Raw genomic sequence first — 19,437 nt, forward strand, 5'->3', positions numbered from 1 at the left:
TACTCATGGCATCCGCTTCTGGGCACCAGAGTCCGCTTCGGCCAGGATTCCGTTCAGCTGCTTGTAACGGCAGCCTCCTTTCCACAGCCAGAGCTCCAAGGCAGGGCTGGGCTGCGTGGGAAGCTGACTGTACCCGTGGGCACTCGGGAGGCTCCCTGGGAGGAGGACAGGCCCTCGGAAGGGCACTGGTTGGGGGGATGGCGGGGCGGGGGCGGGCAAGGACTTCCTGCTTTCGCCAGAGGGTAAGATTTCAAGAACCACATCGGGGGAACTGACCCTCTAGGGTCACCCCCCAGACTCCCCGTCAAGGAAGGAGGGAGCCAGCCTTCAATCCCCGCCCCCTCAGGAAAGTCCCCGGCTGCCCGGCTCTGTGCCCAAGGCCACGCCCTTGCAGGGCAGCCCACATTCAAGGATGGTCCAGGCTGGAATAGAAGGCCCTGACCATTCTGACCCAACATTTAACGACTCTGAAGGGCCTTTTAGCTCTAGAGCCCTCCATCAGGCTAGACAGGGCTGCCCCTGGGCCTGAGCTCAGCTGGACTTCTGCCGAACCCTGCTTCCCTCCCCTCCCTTTCCCGGGGCTTGGTTCCCAAGGGCACTCCCTGATACAACCCCGCACAATAACACCACCTCGGAGTCAGCTTCCTGGGAGGCCCCGCCTGGGACACCAAGGAGTAGCAGGTGCATCGCCAGAGGAGTGGTAGACGCTCTCAGATACAGCACTGGAGGAACAGCCGGGTCCCCACAGCGGACCCAGGAGGAAAGATAAGGGCGCCTGCACGTCTCAGGGGCCAGAGCTGCGAAGCCCCTCCGGCGTCCAGGAAGGCCAGGTCCTGGAGCCAAGGGTCCTATGAGCAAAAAGCCCAGCAGTGCAGCGGTGGGAGACGAGGGTGTGGGCGGCAGGGGCAGGGCCTGACAATCCCAGCCTCGTAGGCAGAGCACGCACGTGTGCACACACGCACCTGTGGCTGCCGTGGTGTCCCTCCAAACCGGGAGAATCAAGACAATCCTGTCTGTGTGCAGCAATGAGACACGCAAGAAGGCTGCCCAGGGAGGTGGTGCTGGGCACGGTATTTCAGTCATCAGGTGTTTGAACAGCCATGCAGTCTGGAGAGGTGCAGCAAACCATCACCCCCACCTGCCTGGATCACAGCCCCTGGCCAGTAGGAGTCCGTGGGCCGCCTGGGTTGCTGGGAGTCTGTGAACCCTGCTGCCACGTTATAAATGCTCAACCCCCCTCTCTGTGCAGCTGCCGTGTCCTGGGTCCAGGAGCCTGTGCCCTGGGACTGAGAGCCCGGCACAGTTGGGCAGCAGCCTGGGGTGGCAGAGGCTTTGCCTCCAGTTGGGGGGAGAAGAAAGGACTCAGAGGGGGGTCAGGGCCATCATGGAGGTGAAGGGGCCCTCAAGGACACAGAGGGGCTGAAGTTGGAGGTGAGGGCCGGGAACAGGAGGCGGGTGAGGCTGGTCTCTCCTGGGTTCATCCTGGGAGGGACAGCAAGGGCCAGAGGAAACAGGGCAGACTGCCTCAGGCAAAGAGCCCGGAAGACCTGGGGATGCGTTCCATAGTTGGACTCTCCAGCTATGTTCTTATCTCCATCCCTTGGAACAGGCTGTTTCCTTCACTGTAAGGCTCTCTCCCATCACCTTTTCTCAGATAACAAGCAGGCTAGATAGCAGCAGTCCAGGGATCGTCGGGAAGCTCCAGAACTTGTTCAGGGACCCAGACTCTTTCTGTCTCTAGGATCCTTGGGTTAGTGTCTCTCCTTATGGTCACAAGATGGCTGCCAGAATACCAGGCATCGCCTTGCCATTCCAGGCAGGAGGGTAGAGAAGCCCCACCCAGGAACTTGCACACACATCTCACGGCCAGCACTGAGTCCCATGGCCACCCAAACTGCAACAGACCCTGGGGAATCTGCATTTTATCCGGACACAATGCTGCCCCCACACAAAATCAGGGTTCTGCCTGATGTAAAGAGGGAAGGGACTCATCGTTGGGTAAGCAACTCATCGTCTTCCAGCTGTGTGGAGGGTGGGCGGGAAGGTTCAGAATGGAGGCAGGAGCCCAGGGAGGGGCTGGGCAATGGTCCGGAAGAGAGCTGAGAAGGCCATGGGGCAGGAGGAGAGGGCAGCATGCCACACAGCAAAGCCACCTCCCACTGGTCCATGGGAGGAGCGGGCTGGCGGGGTCTGAGCCAGCGTGCAGGTGCCCCAAAGCCCGTGACCTTGCTAAGCTGGTGGTTTGGGGCCATGAGCACATTCCCATAGCAGCCTGGCCCAGGCCCCCTCGCGCAGCCCCCCACCCCGGGCCCTTCCGTCCTCCTTGCCCCAGTTACCCTCCTGGCTTTTCCCTGGCGTCCTTGTCCTGGGTGCCCAGCCCAGGCCCGGAGGAGGGGCGGGCAGGGGGGAGGTTGGTAGGACAGGCCCAGGGAGGCGCTGTTGGCCCTGCACTTGGGGCTGGGAACAGTCCTTTGCTGGGAATTCCCGAGTCAACTCCTTTCCCTGTGCGGCGGCGGGCACGTGTTAAAGCCGCCTTAGACTGGAGGGCTGTGGGTGTGGGTTGTTTGGGTGGTTTTCTTAACATCCTCCCAGGTTTTAATTCTGCGGCGTTTGCCTAAACCTCCGCCTCAGAAGCCACCGGCCTGGGAGATCTGCAGGGGCTGCTGCAGGGGCAGCTCAGCTTTCTTCCCGGCCCCGGTGGGACCGCCCGTGACCACCGGCCACCGGCAGAGGGAGCGGAGCGGCCTGGCCCGGGGACCTGAGCCCGGCCTTCTCCCTGCAGGGCCCTGTTCCGACCCCCCTCACCACCCCCAAGTCAACCTGCCTCAGTTTCCCTCATCTGCCGTCATCCCTTCCCTGGCATCTGCCCTGCAGCCCCACCAGCGGTGCCTCTACCTCTGCCGCCTCCACGTGCCCCAGCCCTGAGAGGACACACGTTTACACACAACTTGCACACACGTGCATGTGTACACATACACTATGCATACGTGTGTATGTGTACACGTATACGCACAGGTACATGCTCACACGTGCACGTGTGCACGCTCACATGTGCATTGCACACACGTGTGTGCGTGCATGCAGTCATACACGCTCAAGTGCACGTGTACACACAGGTACACGCTCACATGTGCACGTGTACACACACTCTCACATATGCATGTGTACACACTGCAGACATTCCCACACATGTGTGTGCACACGTACACATTCACGTGCACGTGTACACACATACTCACAGGTACGTGCTCACATGTGCACTTGTGTACACACACCACACATTCCCACACGTGTGTACGCACACATATGCACGTGTACACACTCACACATGTGCATACTCGCATATTCATACACACCCTCTTCTCCACATGCTGGCACGCCCACCACAGCCCACACCCACCCTGCCAGGACCATCCCGGCTCTGGCCCAGTGGCCCTGCTGCGGCCCCGACACACAACCGGCCTTCTCTCCCTCCCCCTCCCTCAGGGCAGCGCAGGGGCCCTCATGCCTCCTCCAGCTGCGCCGCCTCTCTGGGCTCCTTTCCTCGTGCAGGCGCCGTGGTCCTGGCCCGTGACTCCAGCAGACTCCCCAGGCAGTAACTCTGTTCCAGCCGTCCCAACACAGCCAAGACCCTCCACGGGCCGGTGGAGGAGCTGTCTGGCTGCCTCTGTCTCTGTCAGAAAGCTCTGGTTGTGTTTGGGGGTCCCACTGTGGCCCACCCATCTCCCACCCCAGGGCCCTTCTCAGGTCAGAGTCAGAACTCCACCATCACTCCCTCCCTGCTGGTGGTGTCAGGGTTCAGCCTCCTGCCCCGCCCTTGTAGGTGCCACAGCCTTGGGGGCCTCTCTGGTTCTGGTCCAGCTGTGTGTCTTAAGGCAGGTCACTTAACCTCTCTGAACCTCAATCTTAGGACAGGGATACTGGACTCTGCTTCAGTCCCGCGTTCAGCTTTGGCCCAATCATCTGACCTGCCTGTTGAGGTCTTGTGCCCACCCTGTGGCAGGGAGGTCACGGCCCCTCCCTGACAGTCCCACTGGAGCCACCCGGAAGCGTGGGGGAGTTCCCAAAACTCAGGGGTGCTGGACAGACGGATGTGCCTCTGTCTCTCCGGCATGGGGGTCGTGAGGATCTTTTGGTTCCTCTAAAGGGAGATTTAGCTCGTCCACTTTTCTGAGAGATAAACAGCCACACCTCCCAAATAAAAGCTCTTCCCGTGGCCCCAGGCTGGCTGCTGGCTGGAAACCTCTTGGTTTTAACTTAGTCTCCAGAAGGTCTGTTTTCTAGACTTGGGTCTGGAAGGAGGTGTGGACCAGATGGAGGGAAATGAGCCTGGACGGAAACTTGCTGGTCTGCAGAAGGTGCAGGCAGGGCCCCAAAGCAGGAGACACACCATAAAAATCCCACTTGGCTGAGTTACTGCCAAATTCTCACTTCCCCACAAACGGTCCCTCTCATGTGTGCATACACACACGCACGTACGCACGCACGCACGCACTTCAAGGTGACGTTTGCATTGCCAGGAGAATCAGGCAGTCTTGTGTTGTCCTCATGCGCCCCGTCAGGGCCGGGGCCTTGGTCCCTGTTACCTTTTCTATGCTGAATGCACCATACACATGGGGAGGCACCACCCAAAGTTGCGGCGAGGGCTTGCCCTCAGCATCCCAGCCCCCAGCTCGCAGGTGGAGGCCACATGGAGACCAGGGAAGCAGGGGAGGGGAAGGAAGGTGGGGAGAACCCGGGAGATATAAAGCTTACAGGGGTCCCCAGGATAACACACTTGCCTGGAAGAGATTCCGGAATGCCCAGGCACAGCAATGAAATTGAGCTGTTTTCCTGGACAGTCGTTGAAAGGTGCAAATCTAGCAGAAACCCATTTTCCTGCAAGTATTTCCTATGAAATGACCCAGGAAAGGGGTGCTTTGAATTTAAAGACATGCCCCCATTGCCATGCTGAGTTTCACATGATTGTTAATGCTTGGGGCCCACTTTCAGAGTCATTCACCTAACAAATATACTGATTGAAAGCTTTGCTCTGTCCTTAGGCCCTGCTCTGGGCACTGGTGATACAGCAGTGACCGAGACACGCAGGACCCCTGGTCTCATGGGGCTGGTGTTTTAGAGGAAACCAGTGAAGGACATGTCAGGGGAGGATGCTGTTACTGTAGCTGTTCTCTTAGCACCTGTGGGGCTCTGCATCTGCCTTTACTACGCTACGGCCCTCATGCAGTAGGTGTCTTGGTTGAATGAATGAATAAACAAACGGAAAATAAAATGAGATCTGTAGGACCAATTTGCTAGATAGGAATAAAGTAACCCAAACATAAATCATCAGGAACACAGCTGTGGCCCAGAAGTAGCTGATCCCCACCCAGCCCTTGTTTTATTCCCCACGCTGAATCTCTCTCTCTCATGGGCCTCTTTGTCTCCTTGGCAGGCTTTCAGTTTTAGCAAATAAAAATACAGGACCTTCAGCGAGATTTGAATTTCAGATTAAGCAACGCATGATTTTTAGTAGTAAGTATGTCCCATACATTGTTTGGGATATATTTATACTAAAAACGATTCCCTGGGAATTCCCTGGCAGTCCAGTGGTTAGGACTCCACGCTTCCACTGCCAGGGACCTGGGTTCAATCCCTGGTCAGGGAACTAATATCCCACAAGTGCAGCCAAAAAAAAGAATCTACAACTCAGTAAAGTAGTCATTGAAAGAAGCTAGAAACCATCAAAATAAAAATCCAACTTTGAAAAAAATACACATTAAAAGAAATTAAATAGGGCTTCCCTGGTGGCGCAGTGGTTGAGAGTCCGCCTGCCGATGCAGGGGACGCGGGTTCGTGCCCCGGTCCGGGAAGATCCCACATGCCGCGGAGCGGCTGGGCCCGTGAGCCATGGCCGCTGAGCCTGCGCGTCCGGAGCCTGTGCTCCGCAACGGGAGAGGCCACAACAGTGAGAGGCCCGCGTACCGCAAAAAAAAAAACAAAAAAGCCCTCCCCGCCCTGTGAGGACTCCGTGCCTTGCCAGCCTGCCTGCCTCTCCTCCCTTACGCGTGAGGTCTGCCGGACCTGCCCATCCAAAATCTATCTTCCTGACACATGCCTAGCTCGAGCCCAGGCCTGGGAACCAAACTAGCCCTGGAAGGTCTCCAAAGATTGGCCCCCTGGGCCAGGAGGGCTGGGGAAGCTCTCTCTTACTGTGGGATCTGAGTTCTGGGAACCACGGAAACCTGGATTGCGGGCAGTCAGCTTCCCCAGCTGCCCGGAAGAACTGCTCAATAAAGTCGAGGCCCAGTGGAAGGCAGACCCAGGAGGTGGAGAGAGAAGCGCACACAGCCCTGCCGCCCCCGGGTTCAGCAGAGCCCGGGCCAGCCCGACACCTGGCCTTGCTAATTACCTGAGCCATCAACTCCCCCGCTGGAGCCAGCGTGAGCTGGGTTTCTGTCACCTGCAAGTGTAGCCAAAAATTCTACAACTAGCTGCGTGGGGGACATTGTTTTCGAGAACAGCTTGGTGAATTGGGCTCCATTTACCTGATTTCTGGCGCTAGCTTCGCGCCTAACCAGGTGATCCCAGCCAAGGCATTGTATCTTCCCACGACTCGGTTTCCCAGCTATAAAATGGAGCTGATGTTCATAGCTGCTTCTCAGCACCTGTGAGTAAGTGATGAAACAACAGAGGTGAGAGGACGCTAGAAAGTCAAAGTGCTGTTCAGAGGACTGGCTGGCGTCTCCCACCCAGTGGCATTACCTGTCCACTTCCGCTTCCCCTCTCCGGACCACGGCTCCCTGACAACAGAAACCTCAATCTCCTCAGCTCTTTGCCCCCGACACCTGGCGCCAGACCTGGAAAGTGCTACAAGCCTGGGTGGGTTTACAGCCCAAAGAACCGAAAGCAGGGACTAGGACAGATGCTTGCACACCCATGTCCACAGCAGCGTTGCTCACAACAGCCAAGAGGTGGAAGCAGCCCTGGTGTCCCCGGATGGATGAGTGGATAAGCAAATGTGGTCCGCCCCACAGCAGAATAACATTCAATCTTAAAAAGGAAGGATGTTCTGACACAGGCTACAACATGGATGAACATTGAGGACATTATTCCCAGTGAAATGTCAATCACAAAAGATAAATTCACTTATATGATTCCGCTTATATAAATTCCCAGAGCAGTCAAATTCCTGGAGACAGAAAGTAGAATGTTGGGGACCAGGGGCTGGGGGCGGGGGGACGGGGAGTTTCATGGGGACAGAGTTTGGGAAGATGGAAACCTTCTGGGGATGGATGGTGGTGACGGCCGCACCATCACGCCAAGAACATGCAGCAGCGAGGCCAGCACGGCTTCTGTGGCTGAGCCGTCATCATCCAGCTAGAAAGGAACGTGAGCCCAGGGGCAGCCCAGCAGCTGCACTTCACAATTCCAGGAGCCAGAGCTTTTCTTGTCACCTGGCTGCCTCACACCTCCCTGACCTCTGACCTCCGTGCTCCTTTCACGCCTGTGTCACGTGAATGCACTTGATGTCACTGAACTGCACACTTAATGGTTGAGATGGGTTTATGTTATGTGTATTTTATCACAACTTTTTTAAAAACCTGGAAAGCAGGACTTGAAACACACTGAGTGGGAGGCATTAAGTAACTTCAGCAAACAAAATAGGGAATCCCAGCGCAACTTGTTTGCCATGAAAATCGCTCTTGGAATCATAACAGGATTCACGATGTTTTGGGCCTTTGCAAAATGCTAGTCGAGAATCACGTCTGCTCGGTAAATGCGTCTCAGTGCTTTGAAACCACAGTTGTGGAACAAGCTGACACTGCCTGTGACAAAGCTGTGCCTAGTAAGGATCATTCAATCCCCGCACAAAAGGTAGAGACGGTTCTCCTCCCCAGTGTAAACTTGGCAAAGCCGAGGCCCGGAGAGCGTCTGGAACACGCCAGGAACATGCAGCAGTTAGGCCAACACGACTTCTGTGGCTGAGCCTTCATACTTTCTAGATGTTTCTGCGTTTACCGCATGAACAAACAACGTTAACGATGGTGAATCTTGGGATGTGGAGAGAAACCTTTTCCACTTTGTTTACCAGCTTGCATGTGGCTCAACTTTTTTCAATCCACATGTTTTAGTTTTGCAATTAAAAAAAGAAAGTTTAAACAAGAAAATCTCATTGACTTGGGAAGGTAGAATTCCATAAATCAAAAATGGGTGCAGCCTTTGTTATTTACAGAGACCTGATACAGCCACTGTTTTATTTGGTCTCCAAAACGACCTGGGAGGAAGGATTAGCCCATGTTAGAGATGGGGGAGGGGTGGTGATAAGATTTCAGTCATCGTCCAGCTAGAAAGGAATGTGAGCCCAGGGGCAGCCCAGCACCTGCACTTCACAATTCCAGGAGCCAGACCTTTTCCTGTCACCTGGCTGCCTCTCACCTTCCCGAACTCCTGACCTCCGTGCTCCTTTCACGCCTGTGTCATCACAGCACCTTCGGTGCCTGCTTTGGAGAGAATTGGAATAACCCGTAAAGACCGTAACAGAAGGGCAGGCGGGTAGCTCGTTCACCCCTGAACCCTGAGTACCTCACATCAAAATCAGGGACTTAAATAAATACGGAAGGATGGGAGGGAGGGAGTGGGGAGGGAAGAGGGGAGAGGAGGAGAGCAGATGGGGGGGAGGAAAGGGAAGGAGGGATGAAGGGGGGGAGGAGGGGAAGATTAAGGGGGCAGTTGCCAGCCTGGTATTGACCCAGCAGGGGCTTTGCACATAAATCTCTAATTGCCAGTCTTTTAGGCAAAATAAAGTAGTCATCAAATCTGAGTCACGGGAGCGTGGAAAGGAGCCAAGGTGTCTTGACACCTTTACAGGAATTCCACACTCCAAGGGCCAGGCAGCAAGCGGACAGCATGGTTTCTGACCCTTCAGCACATGCAGTCCGAGCCCTGGCTCTGGCCAACCCATTGGGTGGACGAATCACAGCTTTGCCTTCAGGGAGCCCGTGTCTGTACGATCAGAGGACAGACTGCCTGCGAGCTTCCTTGATTGCCCACAGAGCCAGCCCAGCTCATACTGCGGACACGCCTGGAGCTACCGCAGGGGACGTCCGAGGATCACTTAATCCTCACAAGCTCCCCATCGGGTGTGGGGGTGGCGCTGGAAGGAAGCAGAAGCAGAGGATGGGCATGGGAGAAACCTGCCAGGTCTCCAGGCTGCGGAGGAGTTGGGATGTGAACGGAGGCAGCCCAGCTCCAGATGCCTGCGTGGTGCTGACCTGCCTCTCCCGGGGCGGGGCGGGTGGGAGCCCAGGACACTCAGGAGCCCCAGCATGGAGGGCCCTGACCCAGCCTGGGTGGGAGGGGCTGGGGAGGCTGCCAGGTGGCTGGGGCCTGAGTCAGAGAAGCAGAGGGGGGAGGGAGGAGACAAGCTCTCAGCTGGAGTGCAGCCAGGGGCCCGAGCCAAAATCCATTCCATTGGCCTGGTGTTTAGGGAATTGGGCAGAGGAGAGGTGATCTCACAGAGGAAAATGAGGACCAGACGCTGGGCCCCTGAGACTGTGTGAAGCGGAGGTATTTTACCCTAAAGGCAGTGAGGCGTCATGGCAGGGTTGAGGCAGCTGGTTGCCAGGGTCAGATCTGCCTTTTAGAAAGATGCCTCTGGATACCGCACGGAAGGTGGGTTCGAGGAGAGAGGTGAGGCTGAGGCCGGTAGAAGCCACCTAGACCACCAGGACAGTGGCCGTGAGGCTGAACAAAAGTGGACACACTCAGGTGGACCATTCTGGAGACTTCCTGGTGACCATAGAAGCTGCACTGCACAAGCCCACAGCAGGCTCCAGCCTTGCCTCTGCCCCTTAAGCCATCACCGGTAAAGAAAAGATCACCCATTGCTTCCCACCAGCAGGAAAAACAAAAATAGCATGTGTTTCCGGTAAACAAACAAAAGCAAGAGAGGGCTTTCTTGGCACTTGGTACTGAGCCCGGAAAGAAGGGGGGTCTCCTGTGGACTGAATGTGTCCCCCCAAAATTCATATGATGAAGCCCTAACCCCCTCCCTTCCCCACTGCCCCCGAGCATGAGATGGTATTTGGAGGTGGGCCTTTGGGGTGATTAGGTCACGAGGTCATAAGGGTGGAGCCCCTGATGGGGTTAGTGCCCTCCTAAGAGGAGGAGACACCAGCACTCTCTTTGTGAGGACACAGGGAGGAGGTGGCCATCCTCAGGTCAGGAAAAGAAACCCACCAGGAGCCCGACCATGCTGGCACCCTGATCTTGGACTTGTTGTCTCCAGAACTGTGAGAAATAAGCCTGTGCTGTCTGAGCCCCCCCGTCTGTGGTATTTTGTTAGGGCAGCTGAGCAAAAACAGGCATGACCACAGCAGCCTGGGATGTCTGCAGAGGGCCTTCTGGTCCAGGCTCACCTTCTCATCTTGAGATGCACAACCCTGGGGGCCTGTCCCCATTTGCACATAAGGAACGGAGAAGAGAAAAATGGCCTGTGCAAAGTCACACATTTACTGAGGGGCAGAGACACCCCTCTAGGAGATACTTGTCATAGAATACGAGACCCAGGCTCAAATCCTGAGTCACCCTCTAATGACGTCACCCTGGGAAATTGACTTAACCTTGAGCCTCAGTTTTACTCATCCATAAAATGGGCATAATAATATTAACCACAAATAATCATTTCAACATATAAATGAAATTACATATAAGAAATACTGTTGTAAACCACAAAGTTCTGGGCATCCATGAGTTGGGACGCATTTTACTTCCTGAGGAAGGATGACGTTTTTATTTAGATGTCTTCTCCACTGGAAGAGCTCTTAGCCCTCCTTCAAAGCCCCTCCCCAACATCCCCCCCCAGGATGTTTATCGTGACTCTACCCTGCGGGATTCCAGGGTACAGACCCCAGACCCAGCTTTCCCCCAGCACTGCGATGACGTGCCAATGTAGCTGTCCTTGCCAGTCCGAACTCATGGAGGGCAGGGACTGGCACCAGCTCCGTGCCTGATCCCCCAGAGGGGCTCAGAATTAATTTGCTGAATTAATGCAAAATGAAGAAATTCACATTCACCTGGCGCCTACGTGGCATAGTCCCTTAAGCTACATGCTTTGCTCGCTTGCTATCACACTTGATAGAATCCTCCCCCCACCCCAGGTGAGGACTGTCATCCCCACCCAGGAGAACTCGGGGGCAGGTCCCAGTCTTCAGCCAATAGAATCTGAGCAGCAGTAGCCCCCATCACCTCTGGCGGAAGCTTCAGCACCAGTACAGGACATCTCATCCCCTTGTCCTGCAGAACCACCGGCAGCTCTTCAGGGAGCGGGGTCCCAGTCGGCCTGGGTTCCGGAGCAGAGCAGACGGGGTTGGTGCCCATCCTCGGTGTCACTGGTGCTTGGGCTTCCTTCCAGGACCCCGGCTCTGTCTCTGGGTGCTTGGCCTGGGTTTCTTTGCAGGTGGGTGAAAGTGCTGGGCAACCCACCTCCAGGGCCCATGATGGACAAGACTACCGACAGTAACCTTGCCTTTGGGTGGGCGGTTCTATACCTTCTCCCAGGGCCCTGTGGGATTGAGTCCACTGTCCACAGGGTTCGTCTGCCCCCAAATAAAGCAGCCTCATATGGCTCCTTCCCTCCCTCTCGCCTTCCCCCACTGACACTTCCTGCTGTCATCTCCCAGGTAAACTGCCTGCACGCAAAGCTTTATCTCAAGGACGGCTTTTGAGGACCCCAACCTCAGACAAGGGATGAGAAAGACGTCTTTTTTTTTTATTTTATCCTGACCCTTTTATTGTTGCAATTAAAAAATAAAAGGTACTTAAATACAATGGTGAACACATAGGGCGAAACAGAATCATAAAATTTAATGTTGAATTAAGCAGTGAGCTGAATGTTTGGGTCTCCAAATTGGCTTTGAACCCAAAACCGCTTAAAAAGGGGTATGTTCACAGTTAACGGCAATTGGCTTATAGGTGAGAGATGAGGGTCTTGCAGGGCCCTCATCTGGCCCCTGAGGGCCGTGGGATTTGAGCAGGAGACAAGTCTTTGCTTCAAGCTCCTGGGATGGGGGAGCCGCTTGTTACGGCAGCAAAACTCAGCCGGGCTGGGAACCATGAGCCAGGTTGGAGATGCAGACGCAGGGCTCAGGGAGCCAGTGGCAGGGGAGGCTCGGCTCACAGCGGTGTCCCACTCCAGGGCAGGCGCCCTTAGCCCACCTACCGGTGCAGGAGGTGGGTGGGGAGGGAGGTGACTCCTCCCAGCCTGCAGGACCCACAGGGCCCAGGGCCCCTGGCTTCACTGTGAGCAGCCAGGGCTCTGCCACTGGTCCAGGCAATCCTGCATCCTGTGGCCGCTGCTGTCCTCCCCACCAGAGGCCGTTTCTGCTCTTCAACCAGACCTTGCAGACCAGCACACACGCTGGCCCAGGGTCTGGAAAAGATGACAGTCTCCTCTGGTGTTCATATTCTCCCCCGCAACGGAGCAGTATCCCCTTTCTCATCCACCTGGGGGAACGCCCACCAGCCTCTACACAGAGGCACCCCACTGAGATCGGCCCTGGTGCCCCTACTTTGGACCCTCCTGGGGACGGGGTTCTGTCTTTGGCGGGGAGTTTGGAAGGAGGTTGAGGGTGAATCTTTCTTCAGACCCTCCTTGGTCGGGCCAAAGGATCATTGCCAACTCTTTGTTTTCCAGACTCTGCAGTTTTTTTGGCAGCTCCGTGCTGGCTCTGGAAATTCTCAAGGTGTTTTTTGTTAAGTACTCTTTTAGCTTTAGTGAGAGAGGAGAGAGAAGAGGGGCGAGACACAGAGACAGAGAGACAGAGCGGGAGGCATCTGAAGACCCACTTGGATCTGGTTCATCTCTTACAGCCATGGGCACAAGGGCAAACCTGAGGTGGGGGGAGGGCTGCAGAGATCTGCTTAACAACTTGAAAGCCAGGGGCTGGACAAGTCCACCCCCTGACCCCTGGGCCTGGCTTGAAGGCTACATTTTTATAGGCTCTTTCTCTAGACACCGTGGCCGGAGTGCAGATGTGCATAAAACTTTCCTGGATGAGTTTCCATTGTTTGTTTTCCGGCCTCCTCAGGGACTGAGAGGTTCTCCCTGTTCTCACAGTGCCTGGCCAGAGCCGCCTGGCCTGGACTGGTGGAGAGCTCCCGGTCGCTGGAGGCATGCAAGCCAGGGATGCCTCCGATGGAGACGGCTCCCAGGCACCCAGCTGGATGTAACCCTGCCTAAGTAACTTCTCGCGGGGGGCACTCCCTGCCAGAGTCTCGGCTCCAGCATCTGCCAGGGGAACATGATCAGGTGTGGACACTGGTGGCTTGGGGCAAGTCCCCACCAGGTGTGACCTTGCACACGGGACTGTGTCACCTATCCTCTTTTCTCCATCTTTACAAGGGACAGGGGCGGCTCCTGCCTGGGTAAGGCCACGTGTGCCCGACTTGGCACTGCCTCTCCACCCCGGCCACCACCAGGCTGCAGGCAGCACCTGGAGCCTTCAGGATCTCAGAAAAGGCAGGTCCACCCGAGAAAGGGGTGAGTCATGATCGGTCCACACCAGTCCTGGCATCACATTCCTCCGGCCTGCAATTGCTTAAAGAGTGGGCATGTATGACCCGGTGGTGACCAATGAGATATAAGGGGACTCTCATGGAGGAGCTTCCCTTCTCGACCCCAAAAGCAAAGACCATGGAGGGAAAAGGTCTTCCTGTCCTCCATCTTCCTGCCTGGGATGTGGATGTGATGTCTGGAGCCACAGCAGCCTCATCCCTGGCAGCACGAGGCAGCAGCCGAAATCATGCCAGGGGCCACTCCCTCCAGACTTCTTGTTCTGTTCCTTACAGGAGGAACATAAACGCCTATCTGTTCAAGTCCCTGCTGGTCAGGTTTTCAGACTTGCAGCTAAACTCATTCCTAACTGACCTGCAAAGGGCCTGCCCAGACCCAGTGCCTACCGAGGCAGAAAGCCCAACGTTCTCACTTTCTGGGGGCCACTCAGCCTCAGCCCTGGGAAGATCAGGGAAGTGAACTTCCCAAAGAAGAGACCCAGCCTTTAGAAAAGCCCCATCTCCCTCCACCACGGGGAGCAGTGTCCCTCACAGGTCACTGCCCACCATCCGCCCTCCTCTATCTAGCCTCAAGGTCACGCCCTCTTACAGATGAGGACCCTGAGGCTCAGAGTGATTCAGCAACTTGTCCAAGGCCACACAGGAAGGGACAGAGCCTGTTTCAAATAAACTAACCAAGCCAGCCTTCTCTCCCTCTACTGCCTCCCCAGAGAGGCCAGCTGCAGGGTCCGGATCAGAGGCCAGCTCCTGGGCTTCTCAGGGGGTGCACATTTCTGGAGCATGTGGCCACGTCTTCACCCCAGTACGCTGCCCTTCAGGGCCAATATCAATAACAGTGACTGCTGTTCTGTCTCGAGCACTTGCTCTGAGCCCCGTGCAGTGCTGAGACCTTTCATCTCCCTGAACCTGCACAGCATCCTGTGGGGCTGGTTCTGCTTCCCCTGTGTTTCTAGGGGAAGAAGTGGACGCTCAGCGGCGGGGGATTACTAGCCAGGGAGGGGTGGGGGTGAGCTAAAACTTGAGTCCATCAAACTCCAACACTCACACCCTCGCCCTACCTCAGACATCCCCAGAGAAGTTCCTACAGGTAACGGAGCCCGGGGTGCACCCTACAGTGGCAGCGAGGGGAAGGAACCCGTCTGGGTCACCGAGAGGGCAGAGGGGAGGCGCAGGGCGGCCCCTGCCCCAGCTCCCCTCCCTGCCGTTTCCTCAAGACTTTTCAGCACCTCCACTGGGCACACACGCAGCCAGCGGAAGTCTGCACTGGCTGCAGTGGGCAGCCCACCTCGTCCCGCCCCTGACTGCGTGGAAGCCAGCTTTTATTAAGTTAGTTCAACGTGACACTCGTGCACCTATACCTTCCAGGTGCCTGGCCCCGTGCTGGATGTTGGGGATACACAGAGCACAAGACAGAGTCCTTGGCCTCAAGGAGCTTGTAGTCCAGGGGCCGGGGGGGGGGGGTGGAATGAACCCGCAAAAAGAGCTGGCACTGCGCGTGGCAGGTGACTCCGCAGAGAAGGTCCTAGGGAAGGGTTCTGACTTATACAGTGCTTTTCTGACTGTCTCACCTGGGGCACTTTGAGAGCAGGTGCGGGGCATCTCACCACCTCCTCCAGTACTGATACCCACAGCCGTGCCCGGCACAGGGCGGATACCCGTTGTGTTTGTTGAACAGGCGTCGGCCCTGGGATGGGCCAGTTCCCAGGCGCTGGTGTACGTGGACGGTTGGTACCGGAAGCCCAAAGCGGACCCGGCAAAGAGAAGCGGGTACCGGGAGCTCCAAGTCAGGCCGGCACACGGGCCACAGCCCGGCGCAGGGCTTACAGGCGCCGCCCACTGCTCCACGCCCCAAGCAGCTCCCAAAACAAAGGCCCTCCACTGTACTCCGCGATTTTCTGCAAGTTAGAATTCTGCCACGTAAATTACCCTGTATGTTGCCTTTGTGAAAATCATAACCTGCGTTGCGATGGAATACAGAATGTTCCCTCTCAGAGCTGCAGGAGATACTTAGCTGCTTTTCTCTGCCTGACGATCAGGTGTCCTGCTCCTGCCATACAGGCATTCCTGCTGAGGTGGCTTTGTGACCCAGGGGCACGTCCTCTGCCCAGGCTCGGGATCCTGCAGGGAGGGCTGTTCTGAGGGCATATTGTCACGTTGTTCACTCAAGACCCTCATGAGCCCAGAGGTACAAATATATAATAATACTTCCCCGGCTGCACAAAGCAACCAGAATGCCTGCTCCCCCCTCCGCTCTCTGAAGACAAATTCCAGACGCCTGCAGTCATTCTCGTGGCGGACGTTCGTCAGCCCAGATGCCTCCCCTGCTGGCAGGAATAGAAATGCACCGGCAGAAGGAAGTCCAGTTTTCCCACCTAAGGAGTGTACTTAACATCACTTGTTGCATGGATTTTTCAAAACATAAATAGCGTGTGTAAGATATTTCCAGGAACAAAGAAAAATTGGGGGCCACTTATTTAAATCATCCCTCTGGGCTGAACTCTTGGCAGAGTTGGGAGTGGCAGTGGGGGAGGCAGCCAGGAGGCTCGGGACTGACCCGGGAACCACAGCTGGGCCGAGGCCCATTGGGCCACATTTATCACCTGCCCATTGAGCCACGTTTATCACCTCGAAGCAAACCGCTTGCTTCTAGACAGGACCCGGCAAATGGCCAGACCTAGCTGGTAAATCACAGCTGGTGTGGAACGGAAGGTGGGGGCAGCCCGGAGAGAAGGCTGGACTCCGAGACGGGGTGTCAGCGGCACGGAAGGAGGCCGCTTGCAGCTCTGTCATTATCCCGGAGGAAGGAAGGGACCAGTAGGGGGCAGTGATGGGAGAAGGACGGGAGGAAAGACAGCTCCTTCTGTTCAGCTCAATGCCCTGAGAGGAGTCAAGCTGGACCCACAGCCTCGGCCAAGACAAGAGCAAAGACGCCCACACACGCACGCACCTCTGTGTGGCCAGGGCCCCGACGGAGGAAGACGCCCACACACGCACACGCCTCTGTGTGGCCAGGGCCCCGACGGAGGAAGACACAGAGCAGAATCCCAAAGCAGCCTGGGCAATCTGGGCGAGGCTTCCTGGAGGAGGTGACGGCCCGGTTGGGACCTGAGTCAAAAGAAAGCTATCAGCCAGGCGCAGGGAACTTGGGGTGGGGTGTTCAGGAGAGGAAGGGATGCTCCGGGCTGAGGCTGTAGAGACCAGAGGGTCTGCAAGACGTCAGCTCACGGTGCTGATGGGGTCTGGAGGGGCACGCAGGGAGTTGAGGACGGCCATCCTAGGGATGTGAGCTTCATCCCGGTGGCAGCAGGGACCCACCTGTGGGCGGCAAAAAGGAACCACGGGATCAGATGTTCCCAGGGGCCCAGCCAGTGGCTCCTCTCCTATGTTTTCAACAAGAAAAGATGTCAGGAAAATGACATGGCAGATAGGAAACCAACATGGGAAACCTCTGTTGCTGAGGAAGTTGATTTTGGAGAATGTGGCTTCTATCTGCGGGCCAGTGGGTCTCCTGACAGCGGGCCCCAGGCCTCCCCAGCGTGGGCAGACATCCTTCATCGGGCCAGGAGAAGTGTGCTCGGTCTCTGCTGCCAGACTCCATGGACTAGGACAGCCACCTGTCACTGGCTCAGAGCCCAGAAGCAGAGGTCTGAGTTGCTGCTAGTCAGGGCTCTCCAAAGGAACAGAACCGGGGATAGAGAGAGATTTACATAAGAGGAGGTTTATTATAGGACTGAGCTTACGGGGTCATGGAGGCTGAGAAGACCCACAGTCTGCTGTCTGCAAGCTGGAGACCCAGGAAAGCCGATGGTGTAATTCAGTCCAAGGCCAAAGGCCTGAGAGCCAGGTGGGTGTCAGGTGTAAGTCCTGGTCTGAATCCAAGAGCTGGAGACCCAGGAGCGGGTGCCTGAGGGCAGGAGAAGATGGACGTCTCAGCTCAAGCACAGAGATCAAATTCCTCCTTCCTCCACCTTTTGTTTGGAATATTCTGGAATATTATTCAGCCATATAAAAGAATGCAATACTGGGACTTCCCTGGCGGTCCAGTGGGTAAGACTCTGCGCTTCCACGGCAGGAGTTCGATCCCTGGTCGGGGAACTAAGATCCCACATGACACACGGTACAGCCGAAAGTAAATAAATAAATAATAATAAAATAAAATAAACATTTTTTTAAAAAAAAGGGGCTTTAAAAAATTGTTTTAAATAAAAGAATGCAATACAGATACATGCTACAATACAGATGAACCTTTAAAACATTCTGCTAAGTGAAAGAAACCAGTCACAAAAGACTTCATATTATATGATTCCATTTTAGGCAATGTCCCGAATAGGAAACTTTACAGAGACAGAAAGTAGATTATCATTTGCCGGGAGCGGGAAGAATGACAGCTGATGGGCACAGGTTTCTCTTCGCAGCGATGAAAATGTCTGAAAACTAATTGTGGTGAATGTTGTATACGTATCTATGAATATACTAAAACCACTGAATCGTATACTTTAAAAGAGTGAATTGTATGGTATGTGAATTATATTCAATAAAACTGTTTTTTAATCTTTTAAAGAAAGGAAGGAAAGTGAAATATTGACCTCAGCTTCTACCATAAGAAACGAGAAATATAGGAAAGCTGAAACCCAAAATAAACAGAAGAAAAGGAATAAAAATAAAAATCAGAGTAGAAATCAATGAAATAGAAAACAGAAAGCAATAGAGAAAATCAAAAGTTGGTTCTTTGAAAAGGTTGATAAAATTTATAACCTCTAGTTAAACTAATCAGTAAAAGAAAGAAAAAAAAAAGACGACATAAATGACCAATATCGGGAATGAGAGGTAACATCATTACAGATCCTACAGACACTTTAAAAATTATTTTTGCTCAGTTTGTGCCCAAACCACAAGCTTTTAATGAAAAACACTTTCCAGTTCTAAGAGATGTAAAATCCCAGGAAGAAGAAACAAAAACTCAGCGGAAACCATTTTGCTTTGTTTTACAAAATGTAATCGTGTGCATTTTTTAGATTGCTTCAGGTAAACAGTTATAAAACAGTGTGAGAAGCATTGTGACAGAAGAAGCCAAGTGTTACATTTTATTCAGATTATGTATTCATGTGTTAATTTTCCCCATCAGACTCAGGGATTCTGTCTGATTTATCTCGGGATCCCCAGGAGCAGCCCACAGTAGGTGTGCAGTGAACAGTGAGTGAGTGAATGAATGGGTGTGGAGGTACCCAGTCCCTGAGCACCACCTCCGTGCCAGGTCTGGGACACAGAGAGGAGCACAGATTTGGGACTTTTTGTTTTGTTTTGTTTTTTGCGGTACGCGGGCTTCTCTCTGTTGTGGCCTCTCCCGTTGCGCAGCACAGGCTCCGGACGTGCAGGCTCAGCGGCCATGGCTCATGGGCCCAGCCGCTCCGCGGCATGTGGGATCCTCCCGGACCGGGGCACGAACCCGTGTCCCCTGCATCGGCAGGCGGACTCCCAACCACTGCGCCACCAGGGAAGCCCTGGGACTTTGACTTGATGGTATTTAGATGAGATTTTGGACTTAGAATTGATGCAGGAATGGTTTAGACTTGGGGGGATATTGGGATAGTGTGAACACATTTTGCATGTGGGAAGGACGTGAATTTTGGGCAGCCAGAGGGCAGACTGTCATGGGTTGAATTCTGTCCCCTCCAAAGATACGTTGAAGTCCTAACCCTGCCCCCACCCCATGCCCGTCAATGTGACCTTACTTGGGAATGAGGTCTTTGCAGACGAATTAGTTAAGATGGAGCGAGGTGGGCCCTGATCCCATTTGACTGGTGTCCTTTAAGAAGAGGGAAATTTGAACACAGTCACGGAGGGAAGAATACATTTCTGTTGTTTTAAGCCACCTGTATTAGC

General features: G+C 54.8%; 2 long non-coding RNA genes across 3 annotated transcripts; both read left to right on the plus strand.

Moving 5' to 3' along the window:
- The first annotated feature begins 886 nt into the window (after positions 1-886).
- LOC137223371 (uncharacterized) lies at positions 887-8,150 on the plus strand. Of its 2 annotated transcripts, none has more exons than XR_010942838.1 (2): positions 887-1,998; positions 2,593-8,150. It is a non-coding gene; the product is annotated as an uncharacterized lncRNA (long non-coding RNA). The 2 variants fall into 2 exon arrangements; XR_010942839.1 differs by having other exon boundaries at positions 2,632-8,150.
- A 1,159-nt stretch (positions 8,151-9,309) lies between these two features.
- On the plus strand, positions 9,310-11,822 carry LOC137223370 (uncharacterized). The gene is made up of 2 exons (XR_010942837.1): positions 9,310-11,440; positions 11,664-11,822. It is a non-coding gene; the product is annotated as an uncharacterized lncRNA (long non-coding RNA).
- Positions 11,823-19,437: the final 7,615 nt, after the last annotated feature.

The sequence above is a fragment of the Pseudorca crassidens genome, chromosome 4, assembly GCF_039906515.1.
Source record: "Pseudorca crassidens isolate mPseCra1 chromosome 4, mPseCra1.hap1, whole genome shotgun sequence".
NCBI classification, from domain to species: Eukaryota; Metazoa; Chordata; class Mammalia; order Artiodactyla; family Delphinidae; genus Pseudorca; species Pseudorca crassidens.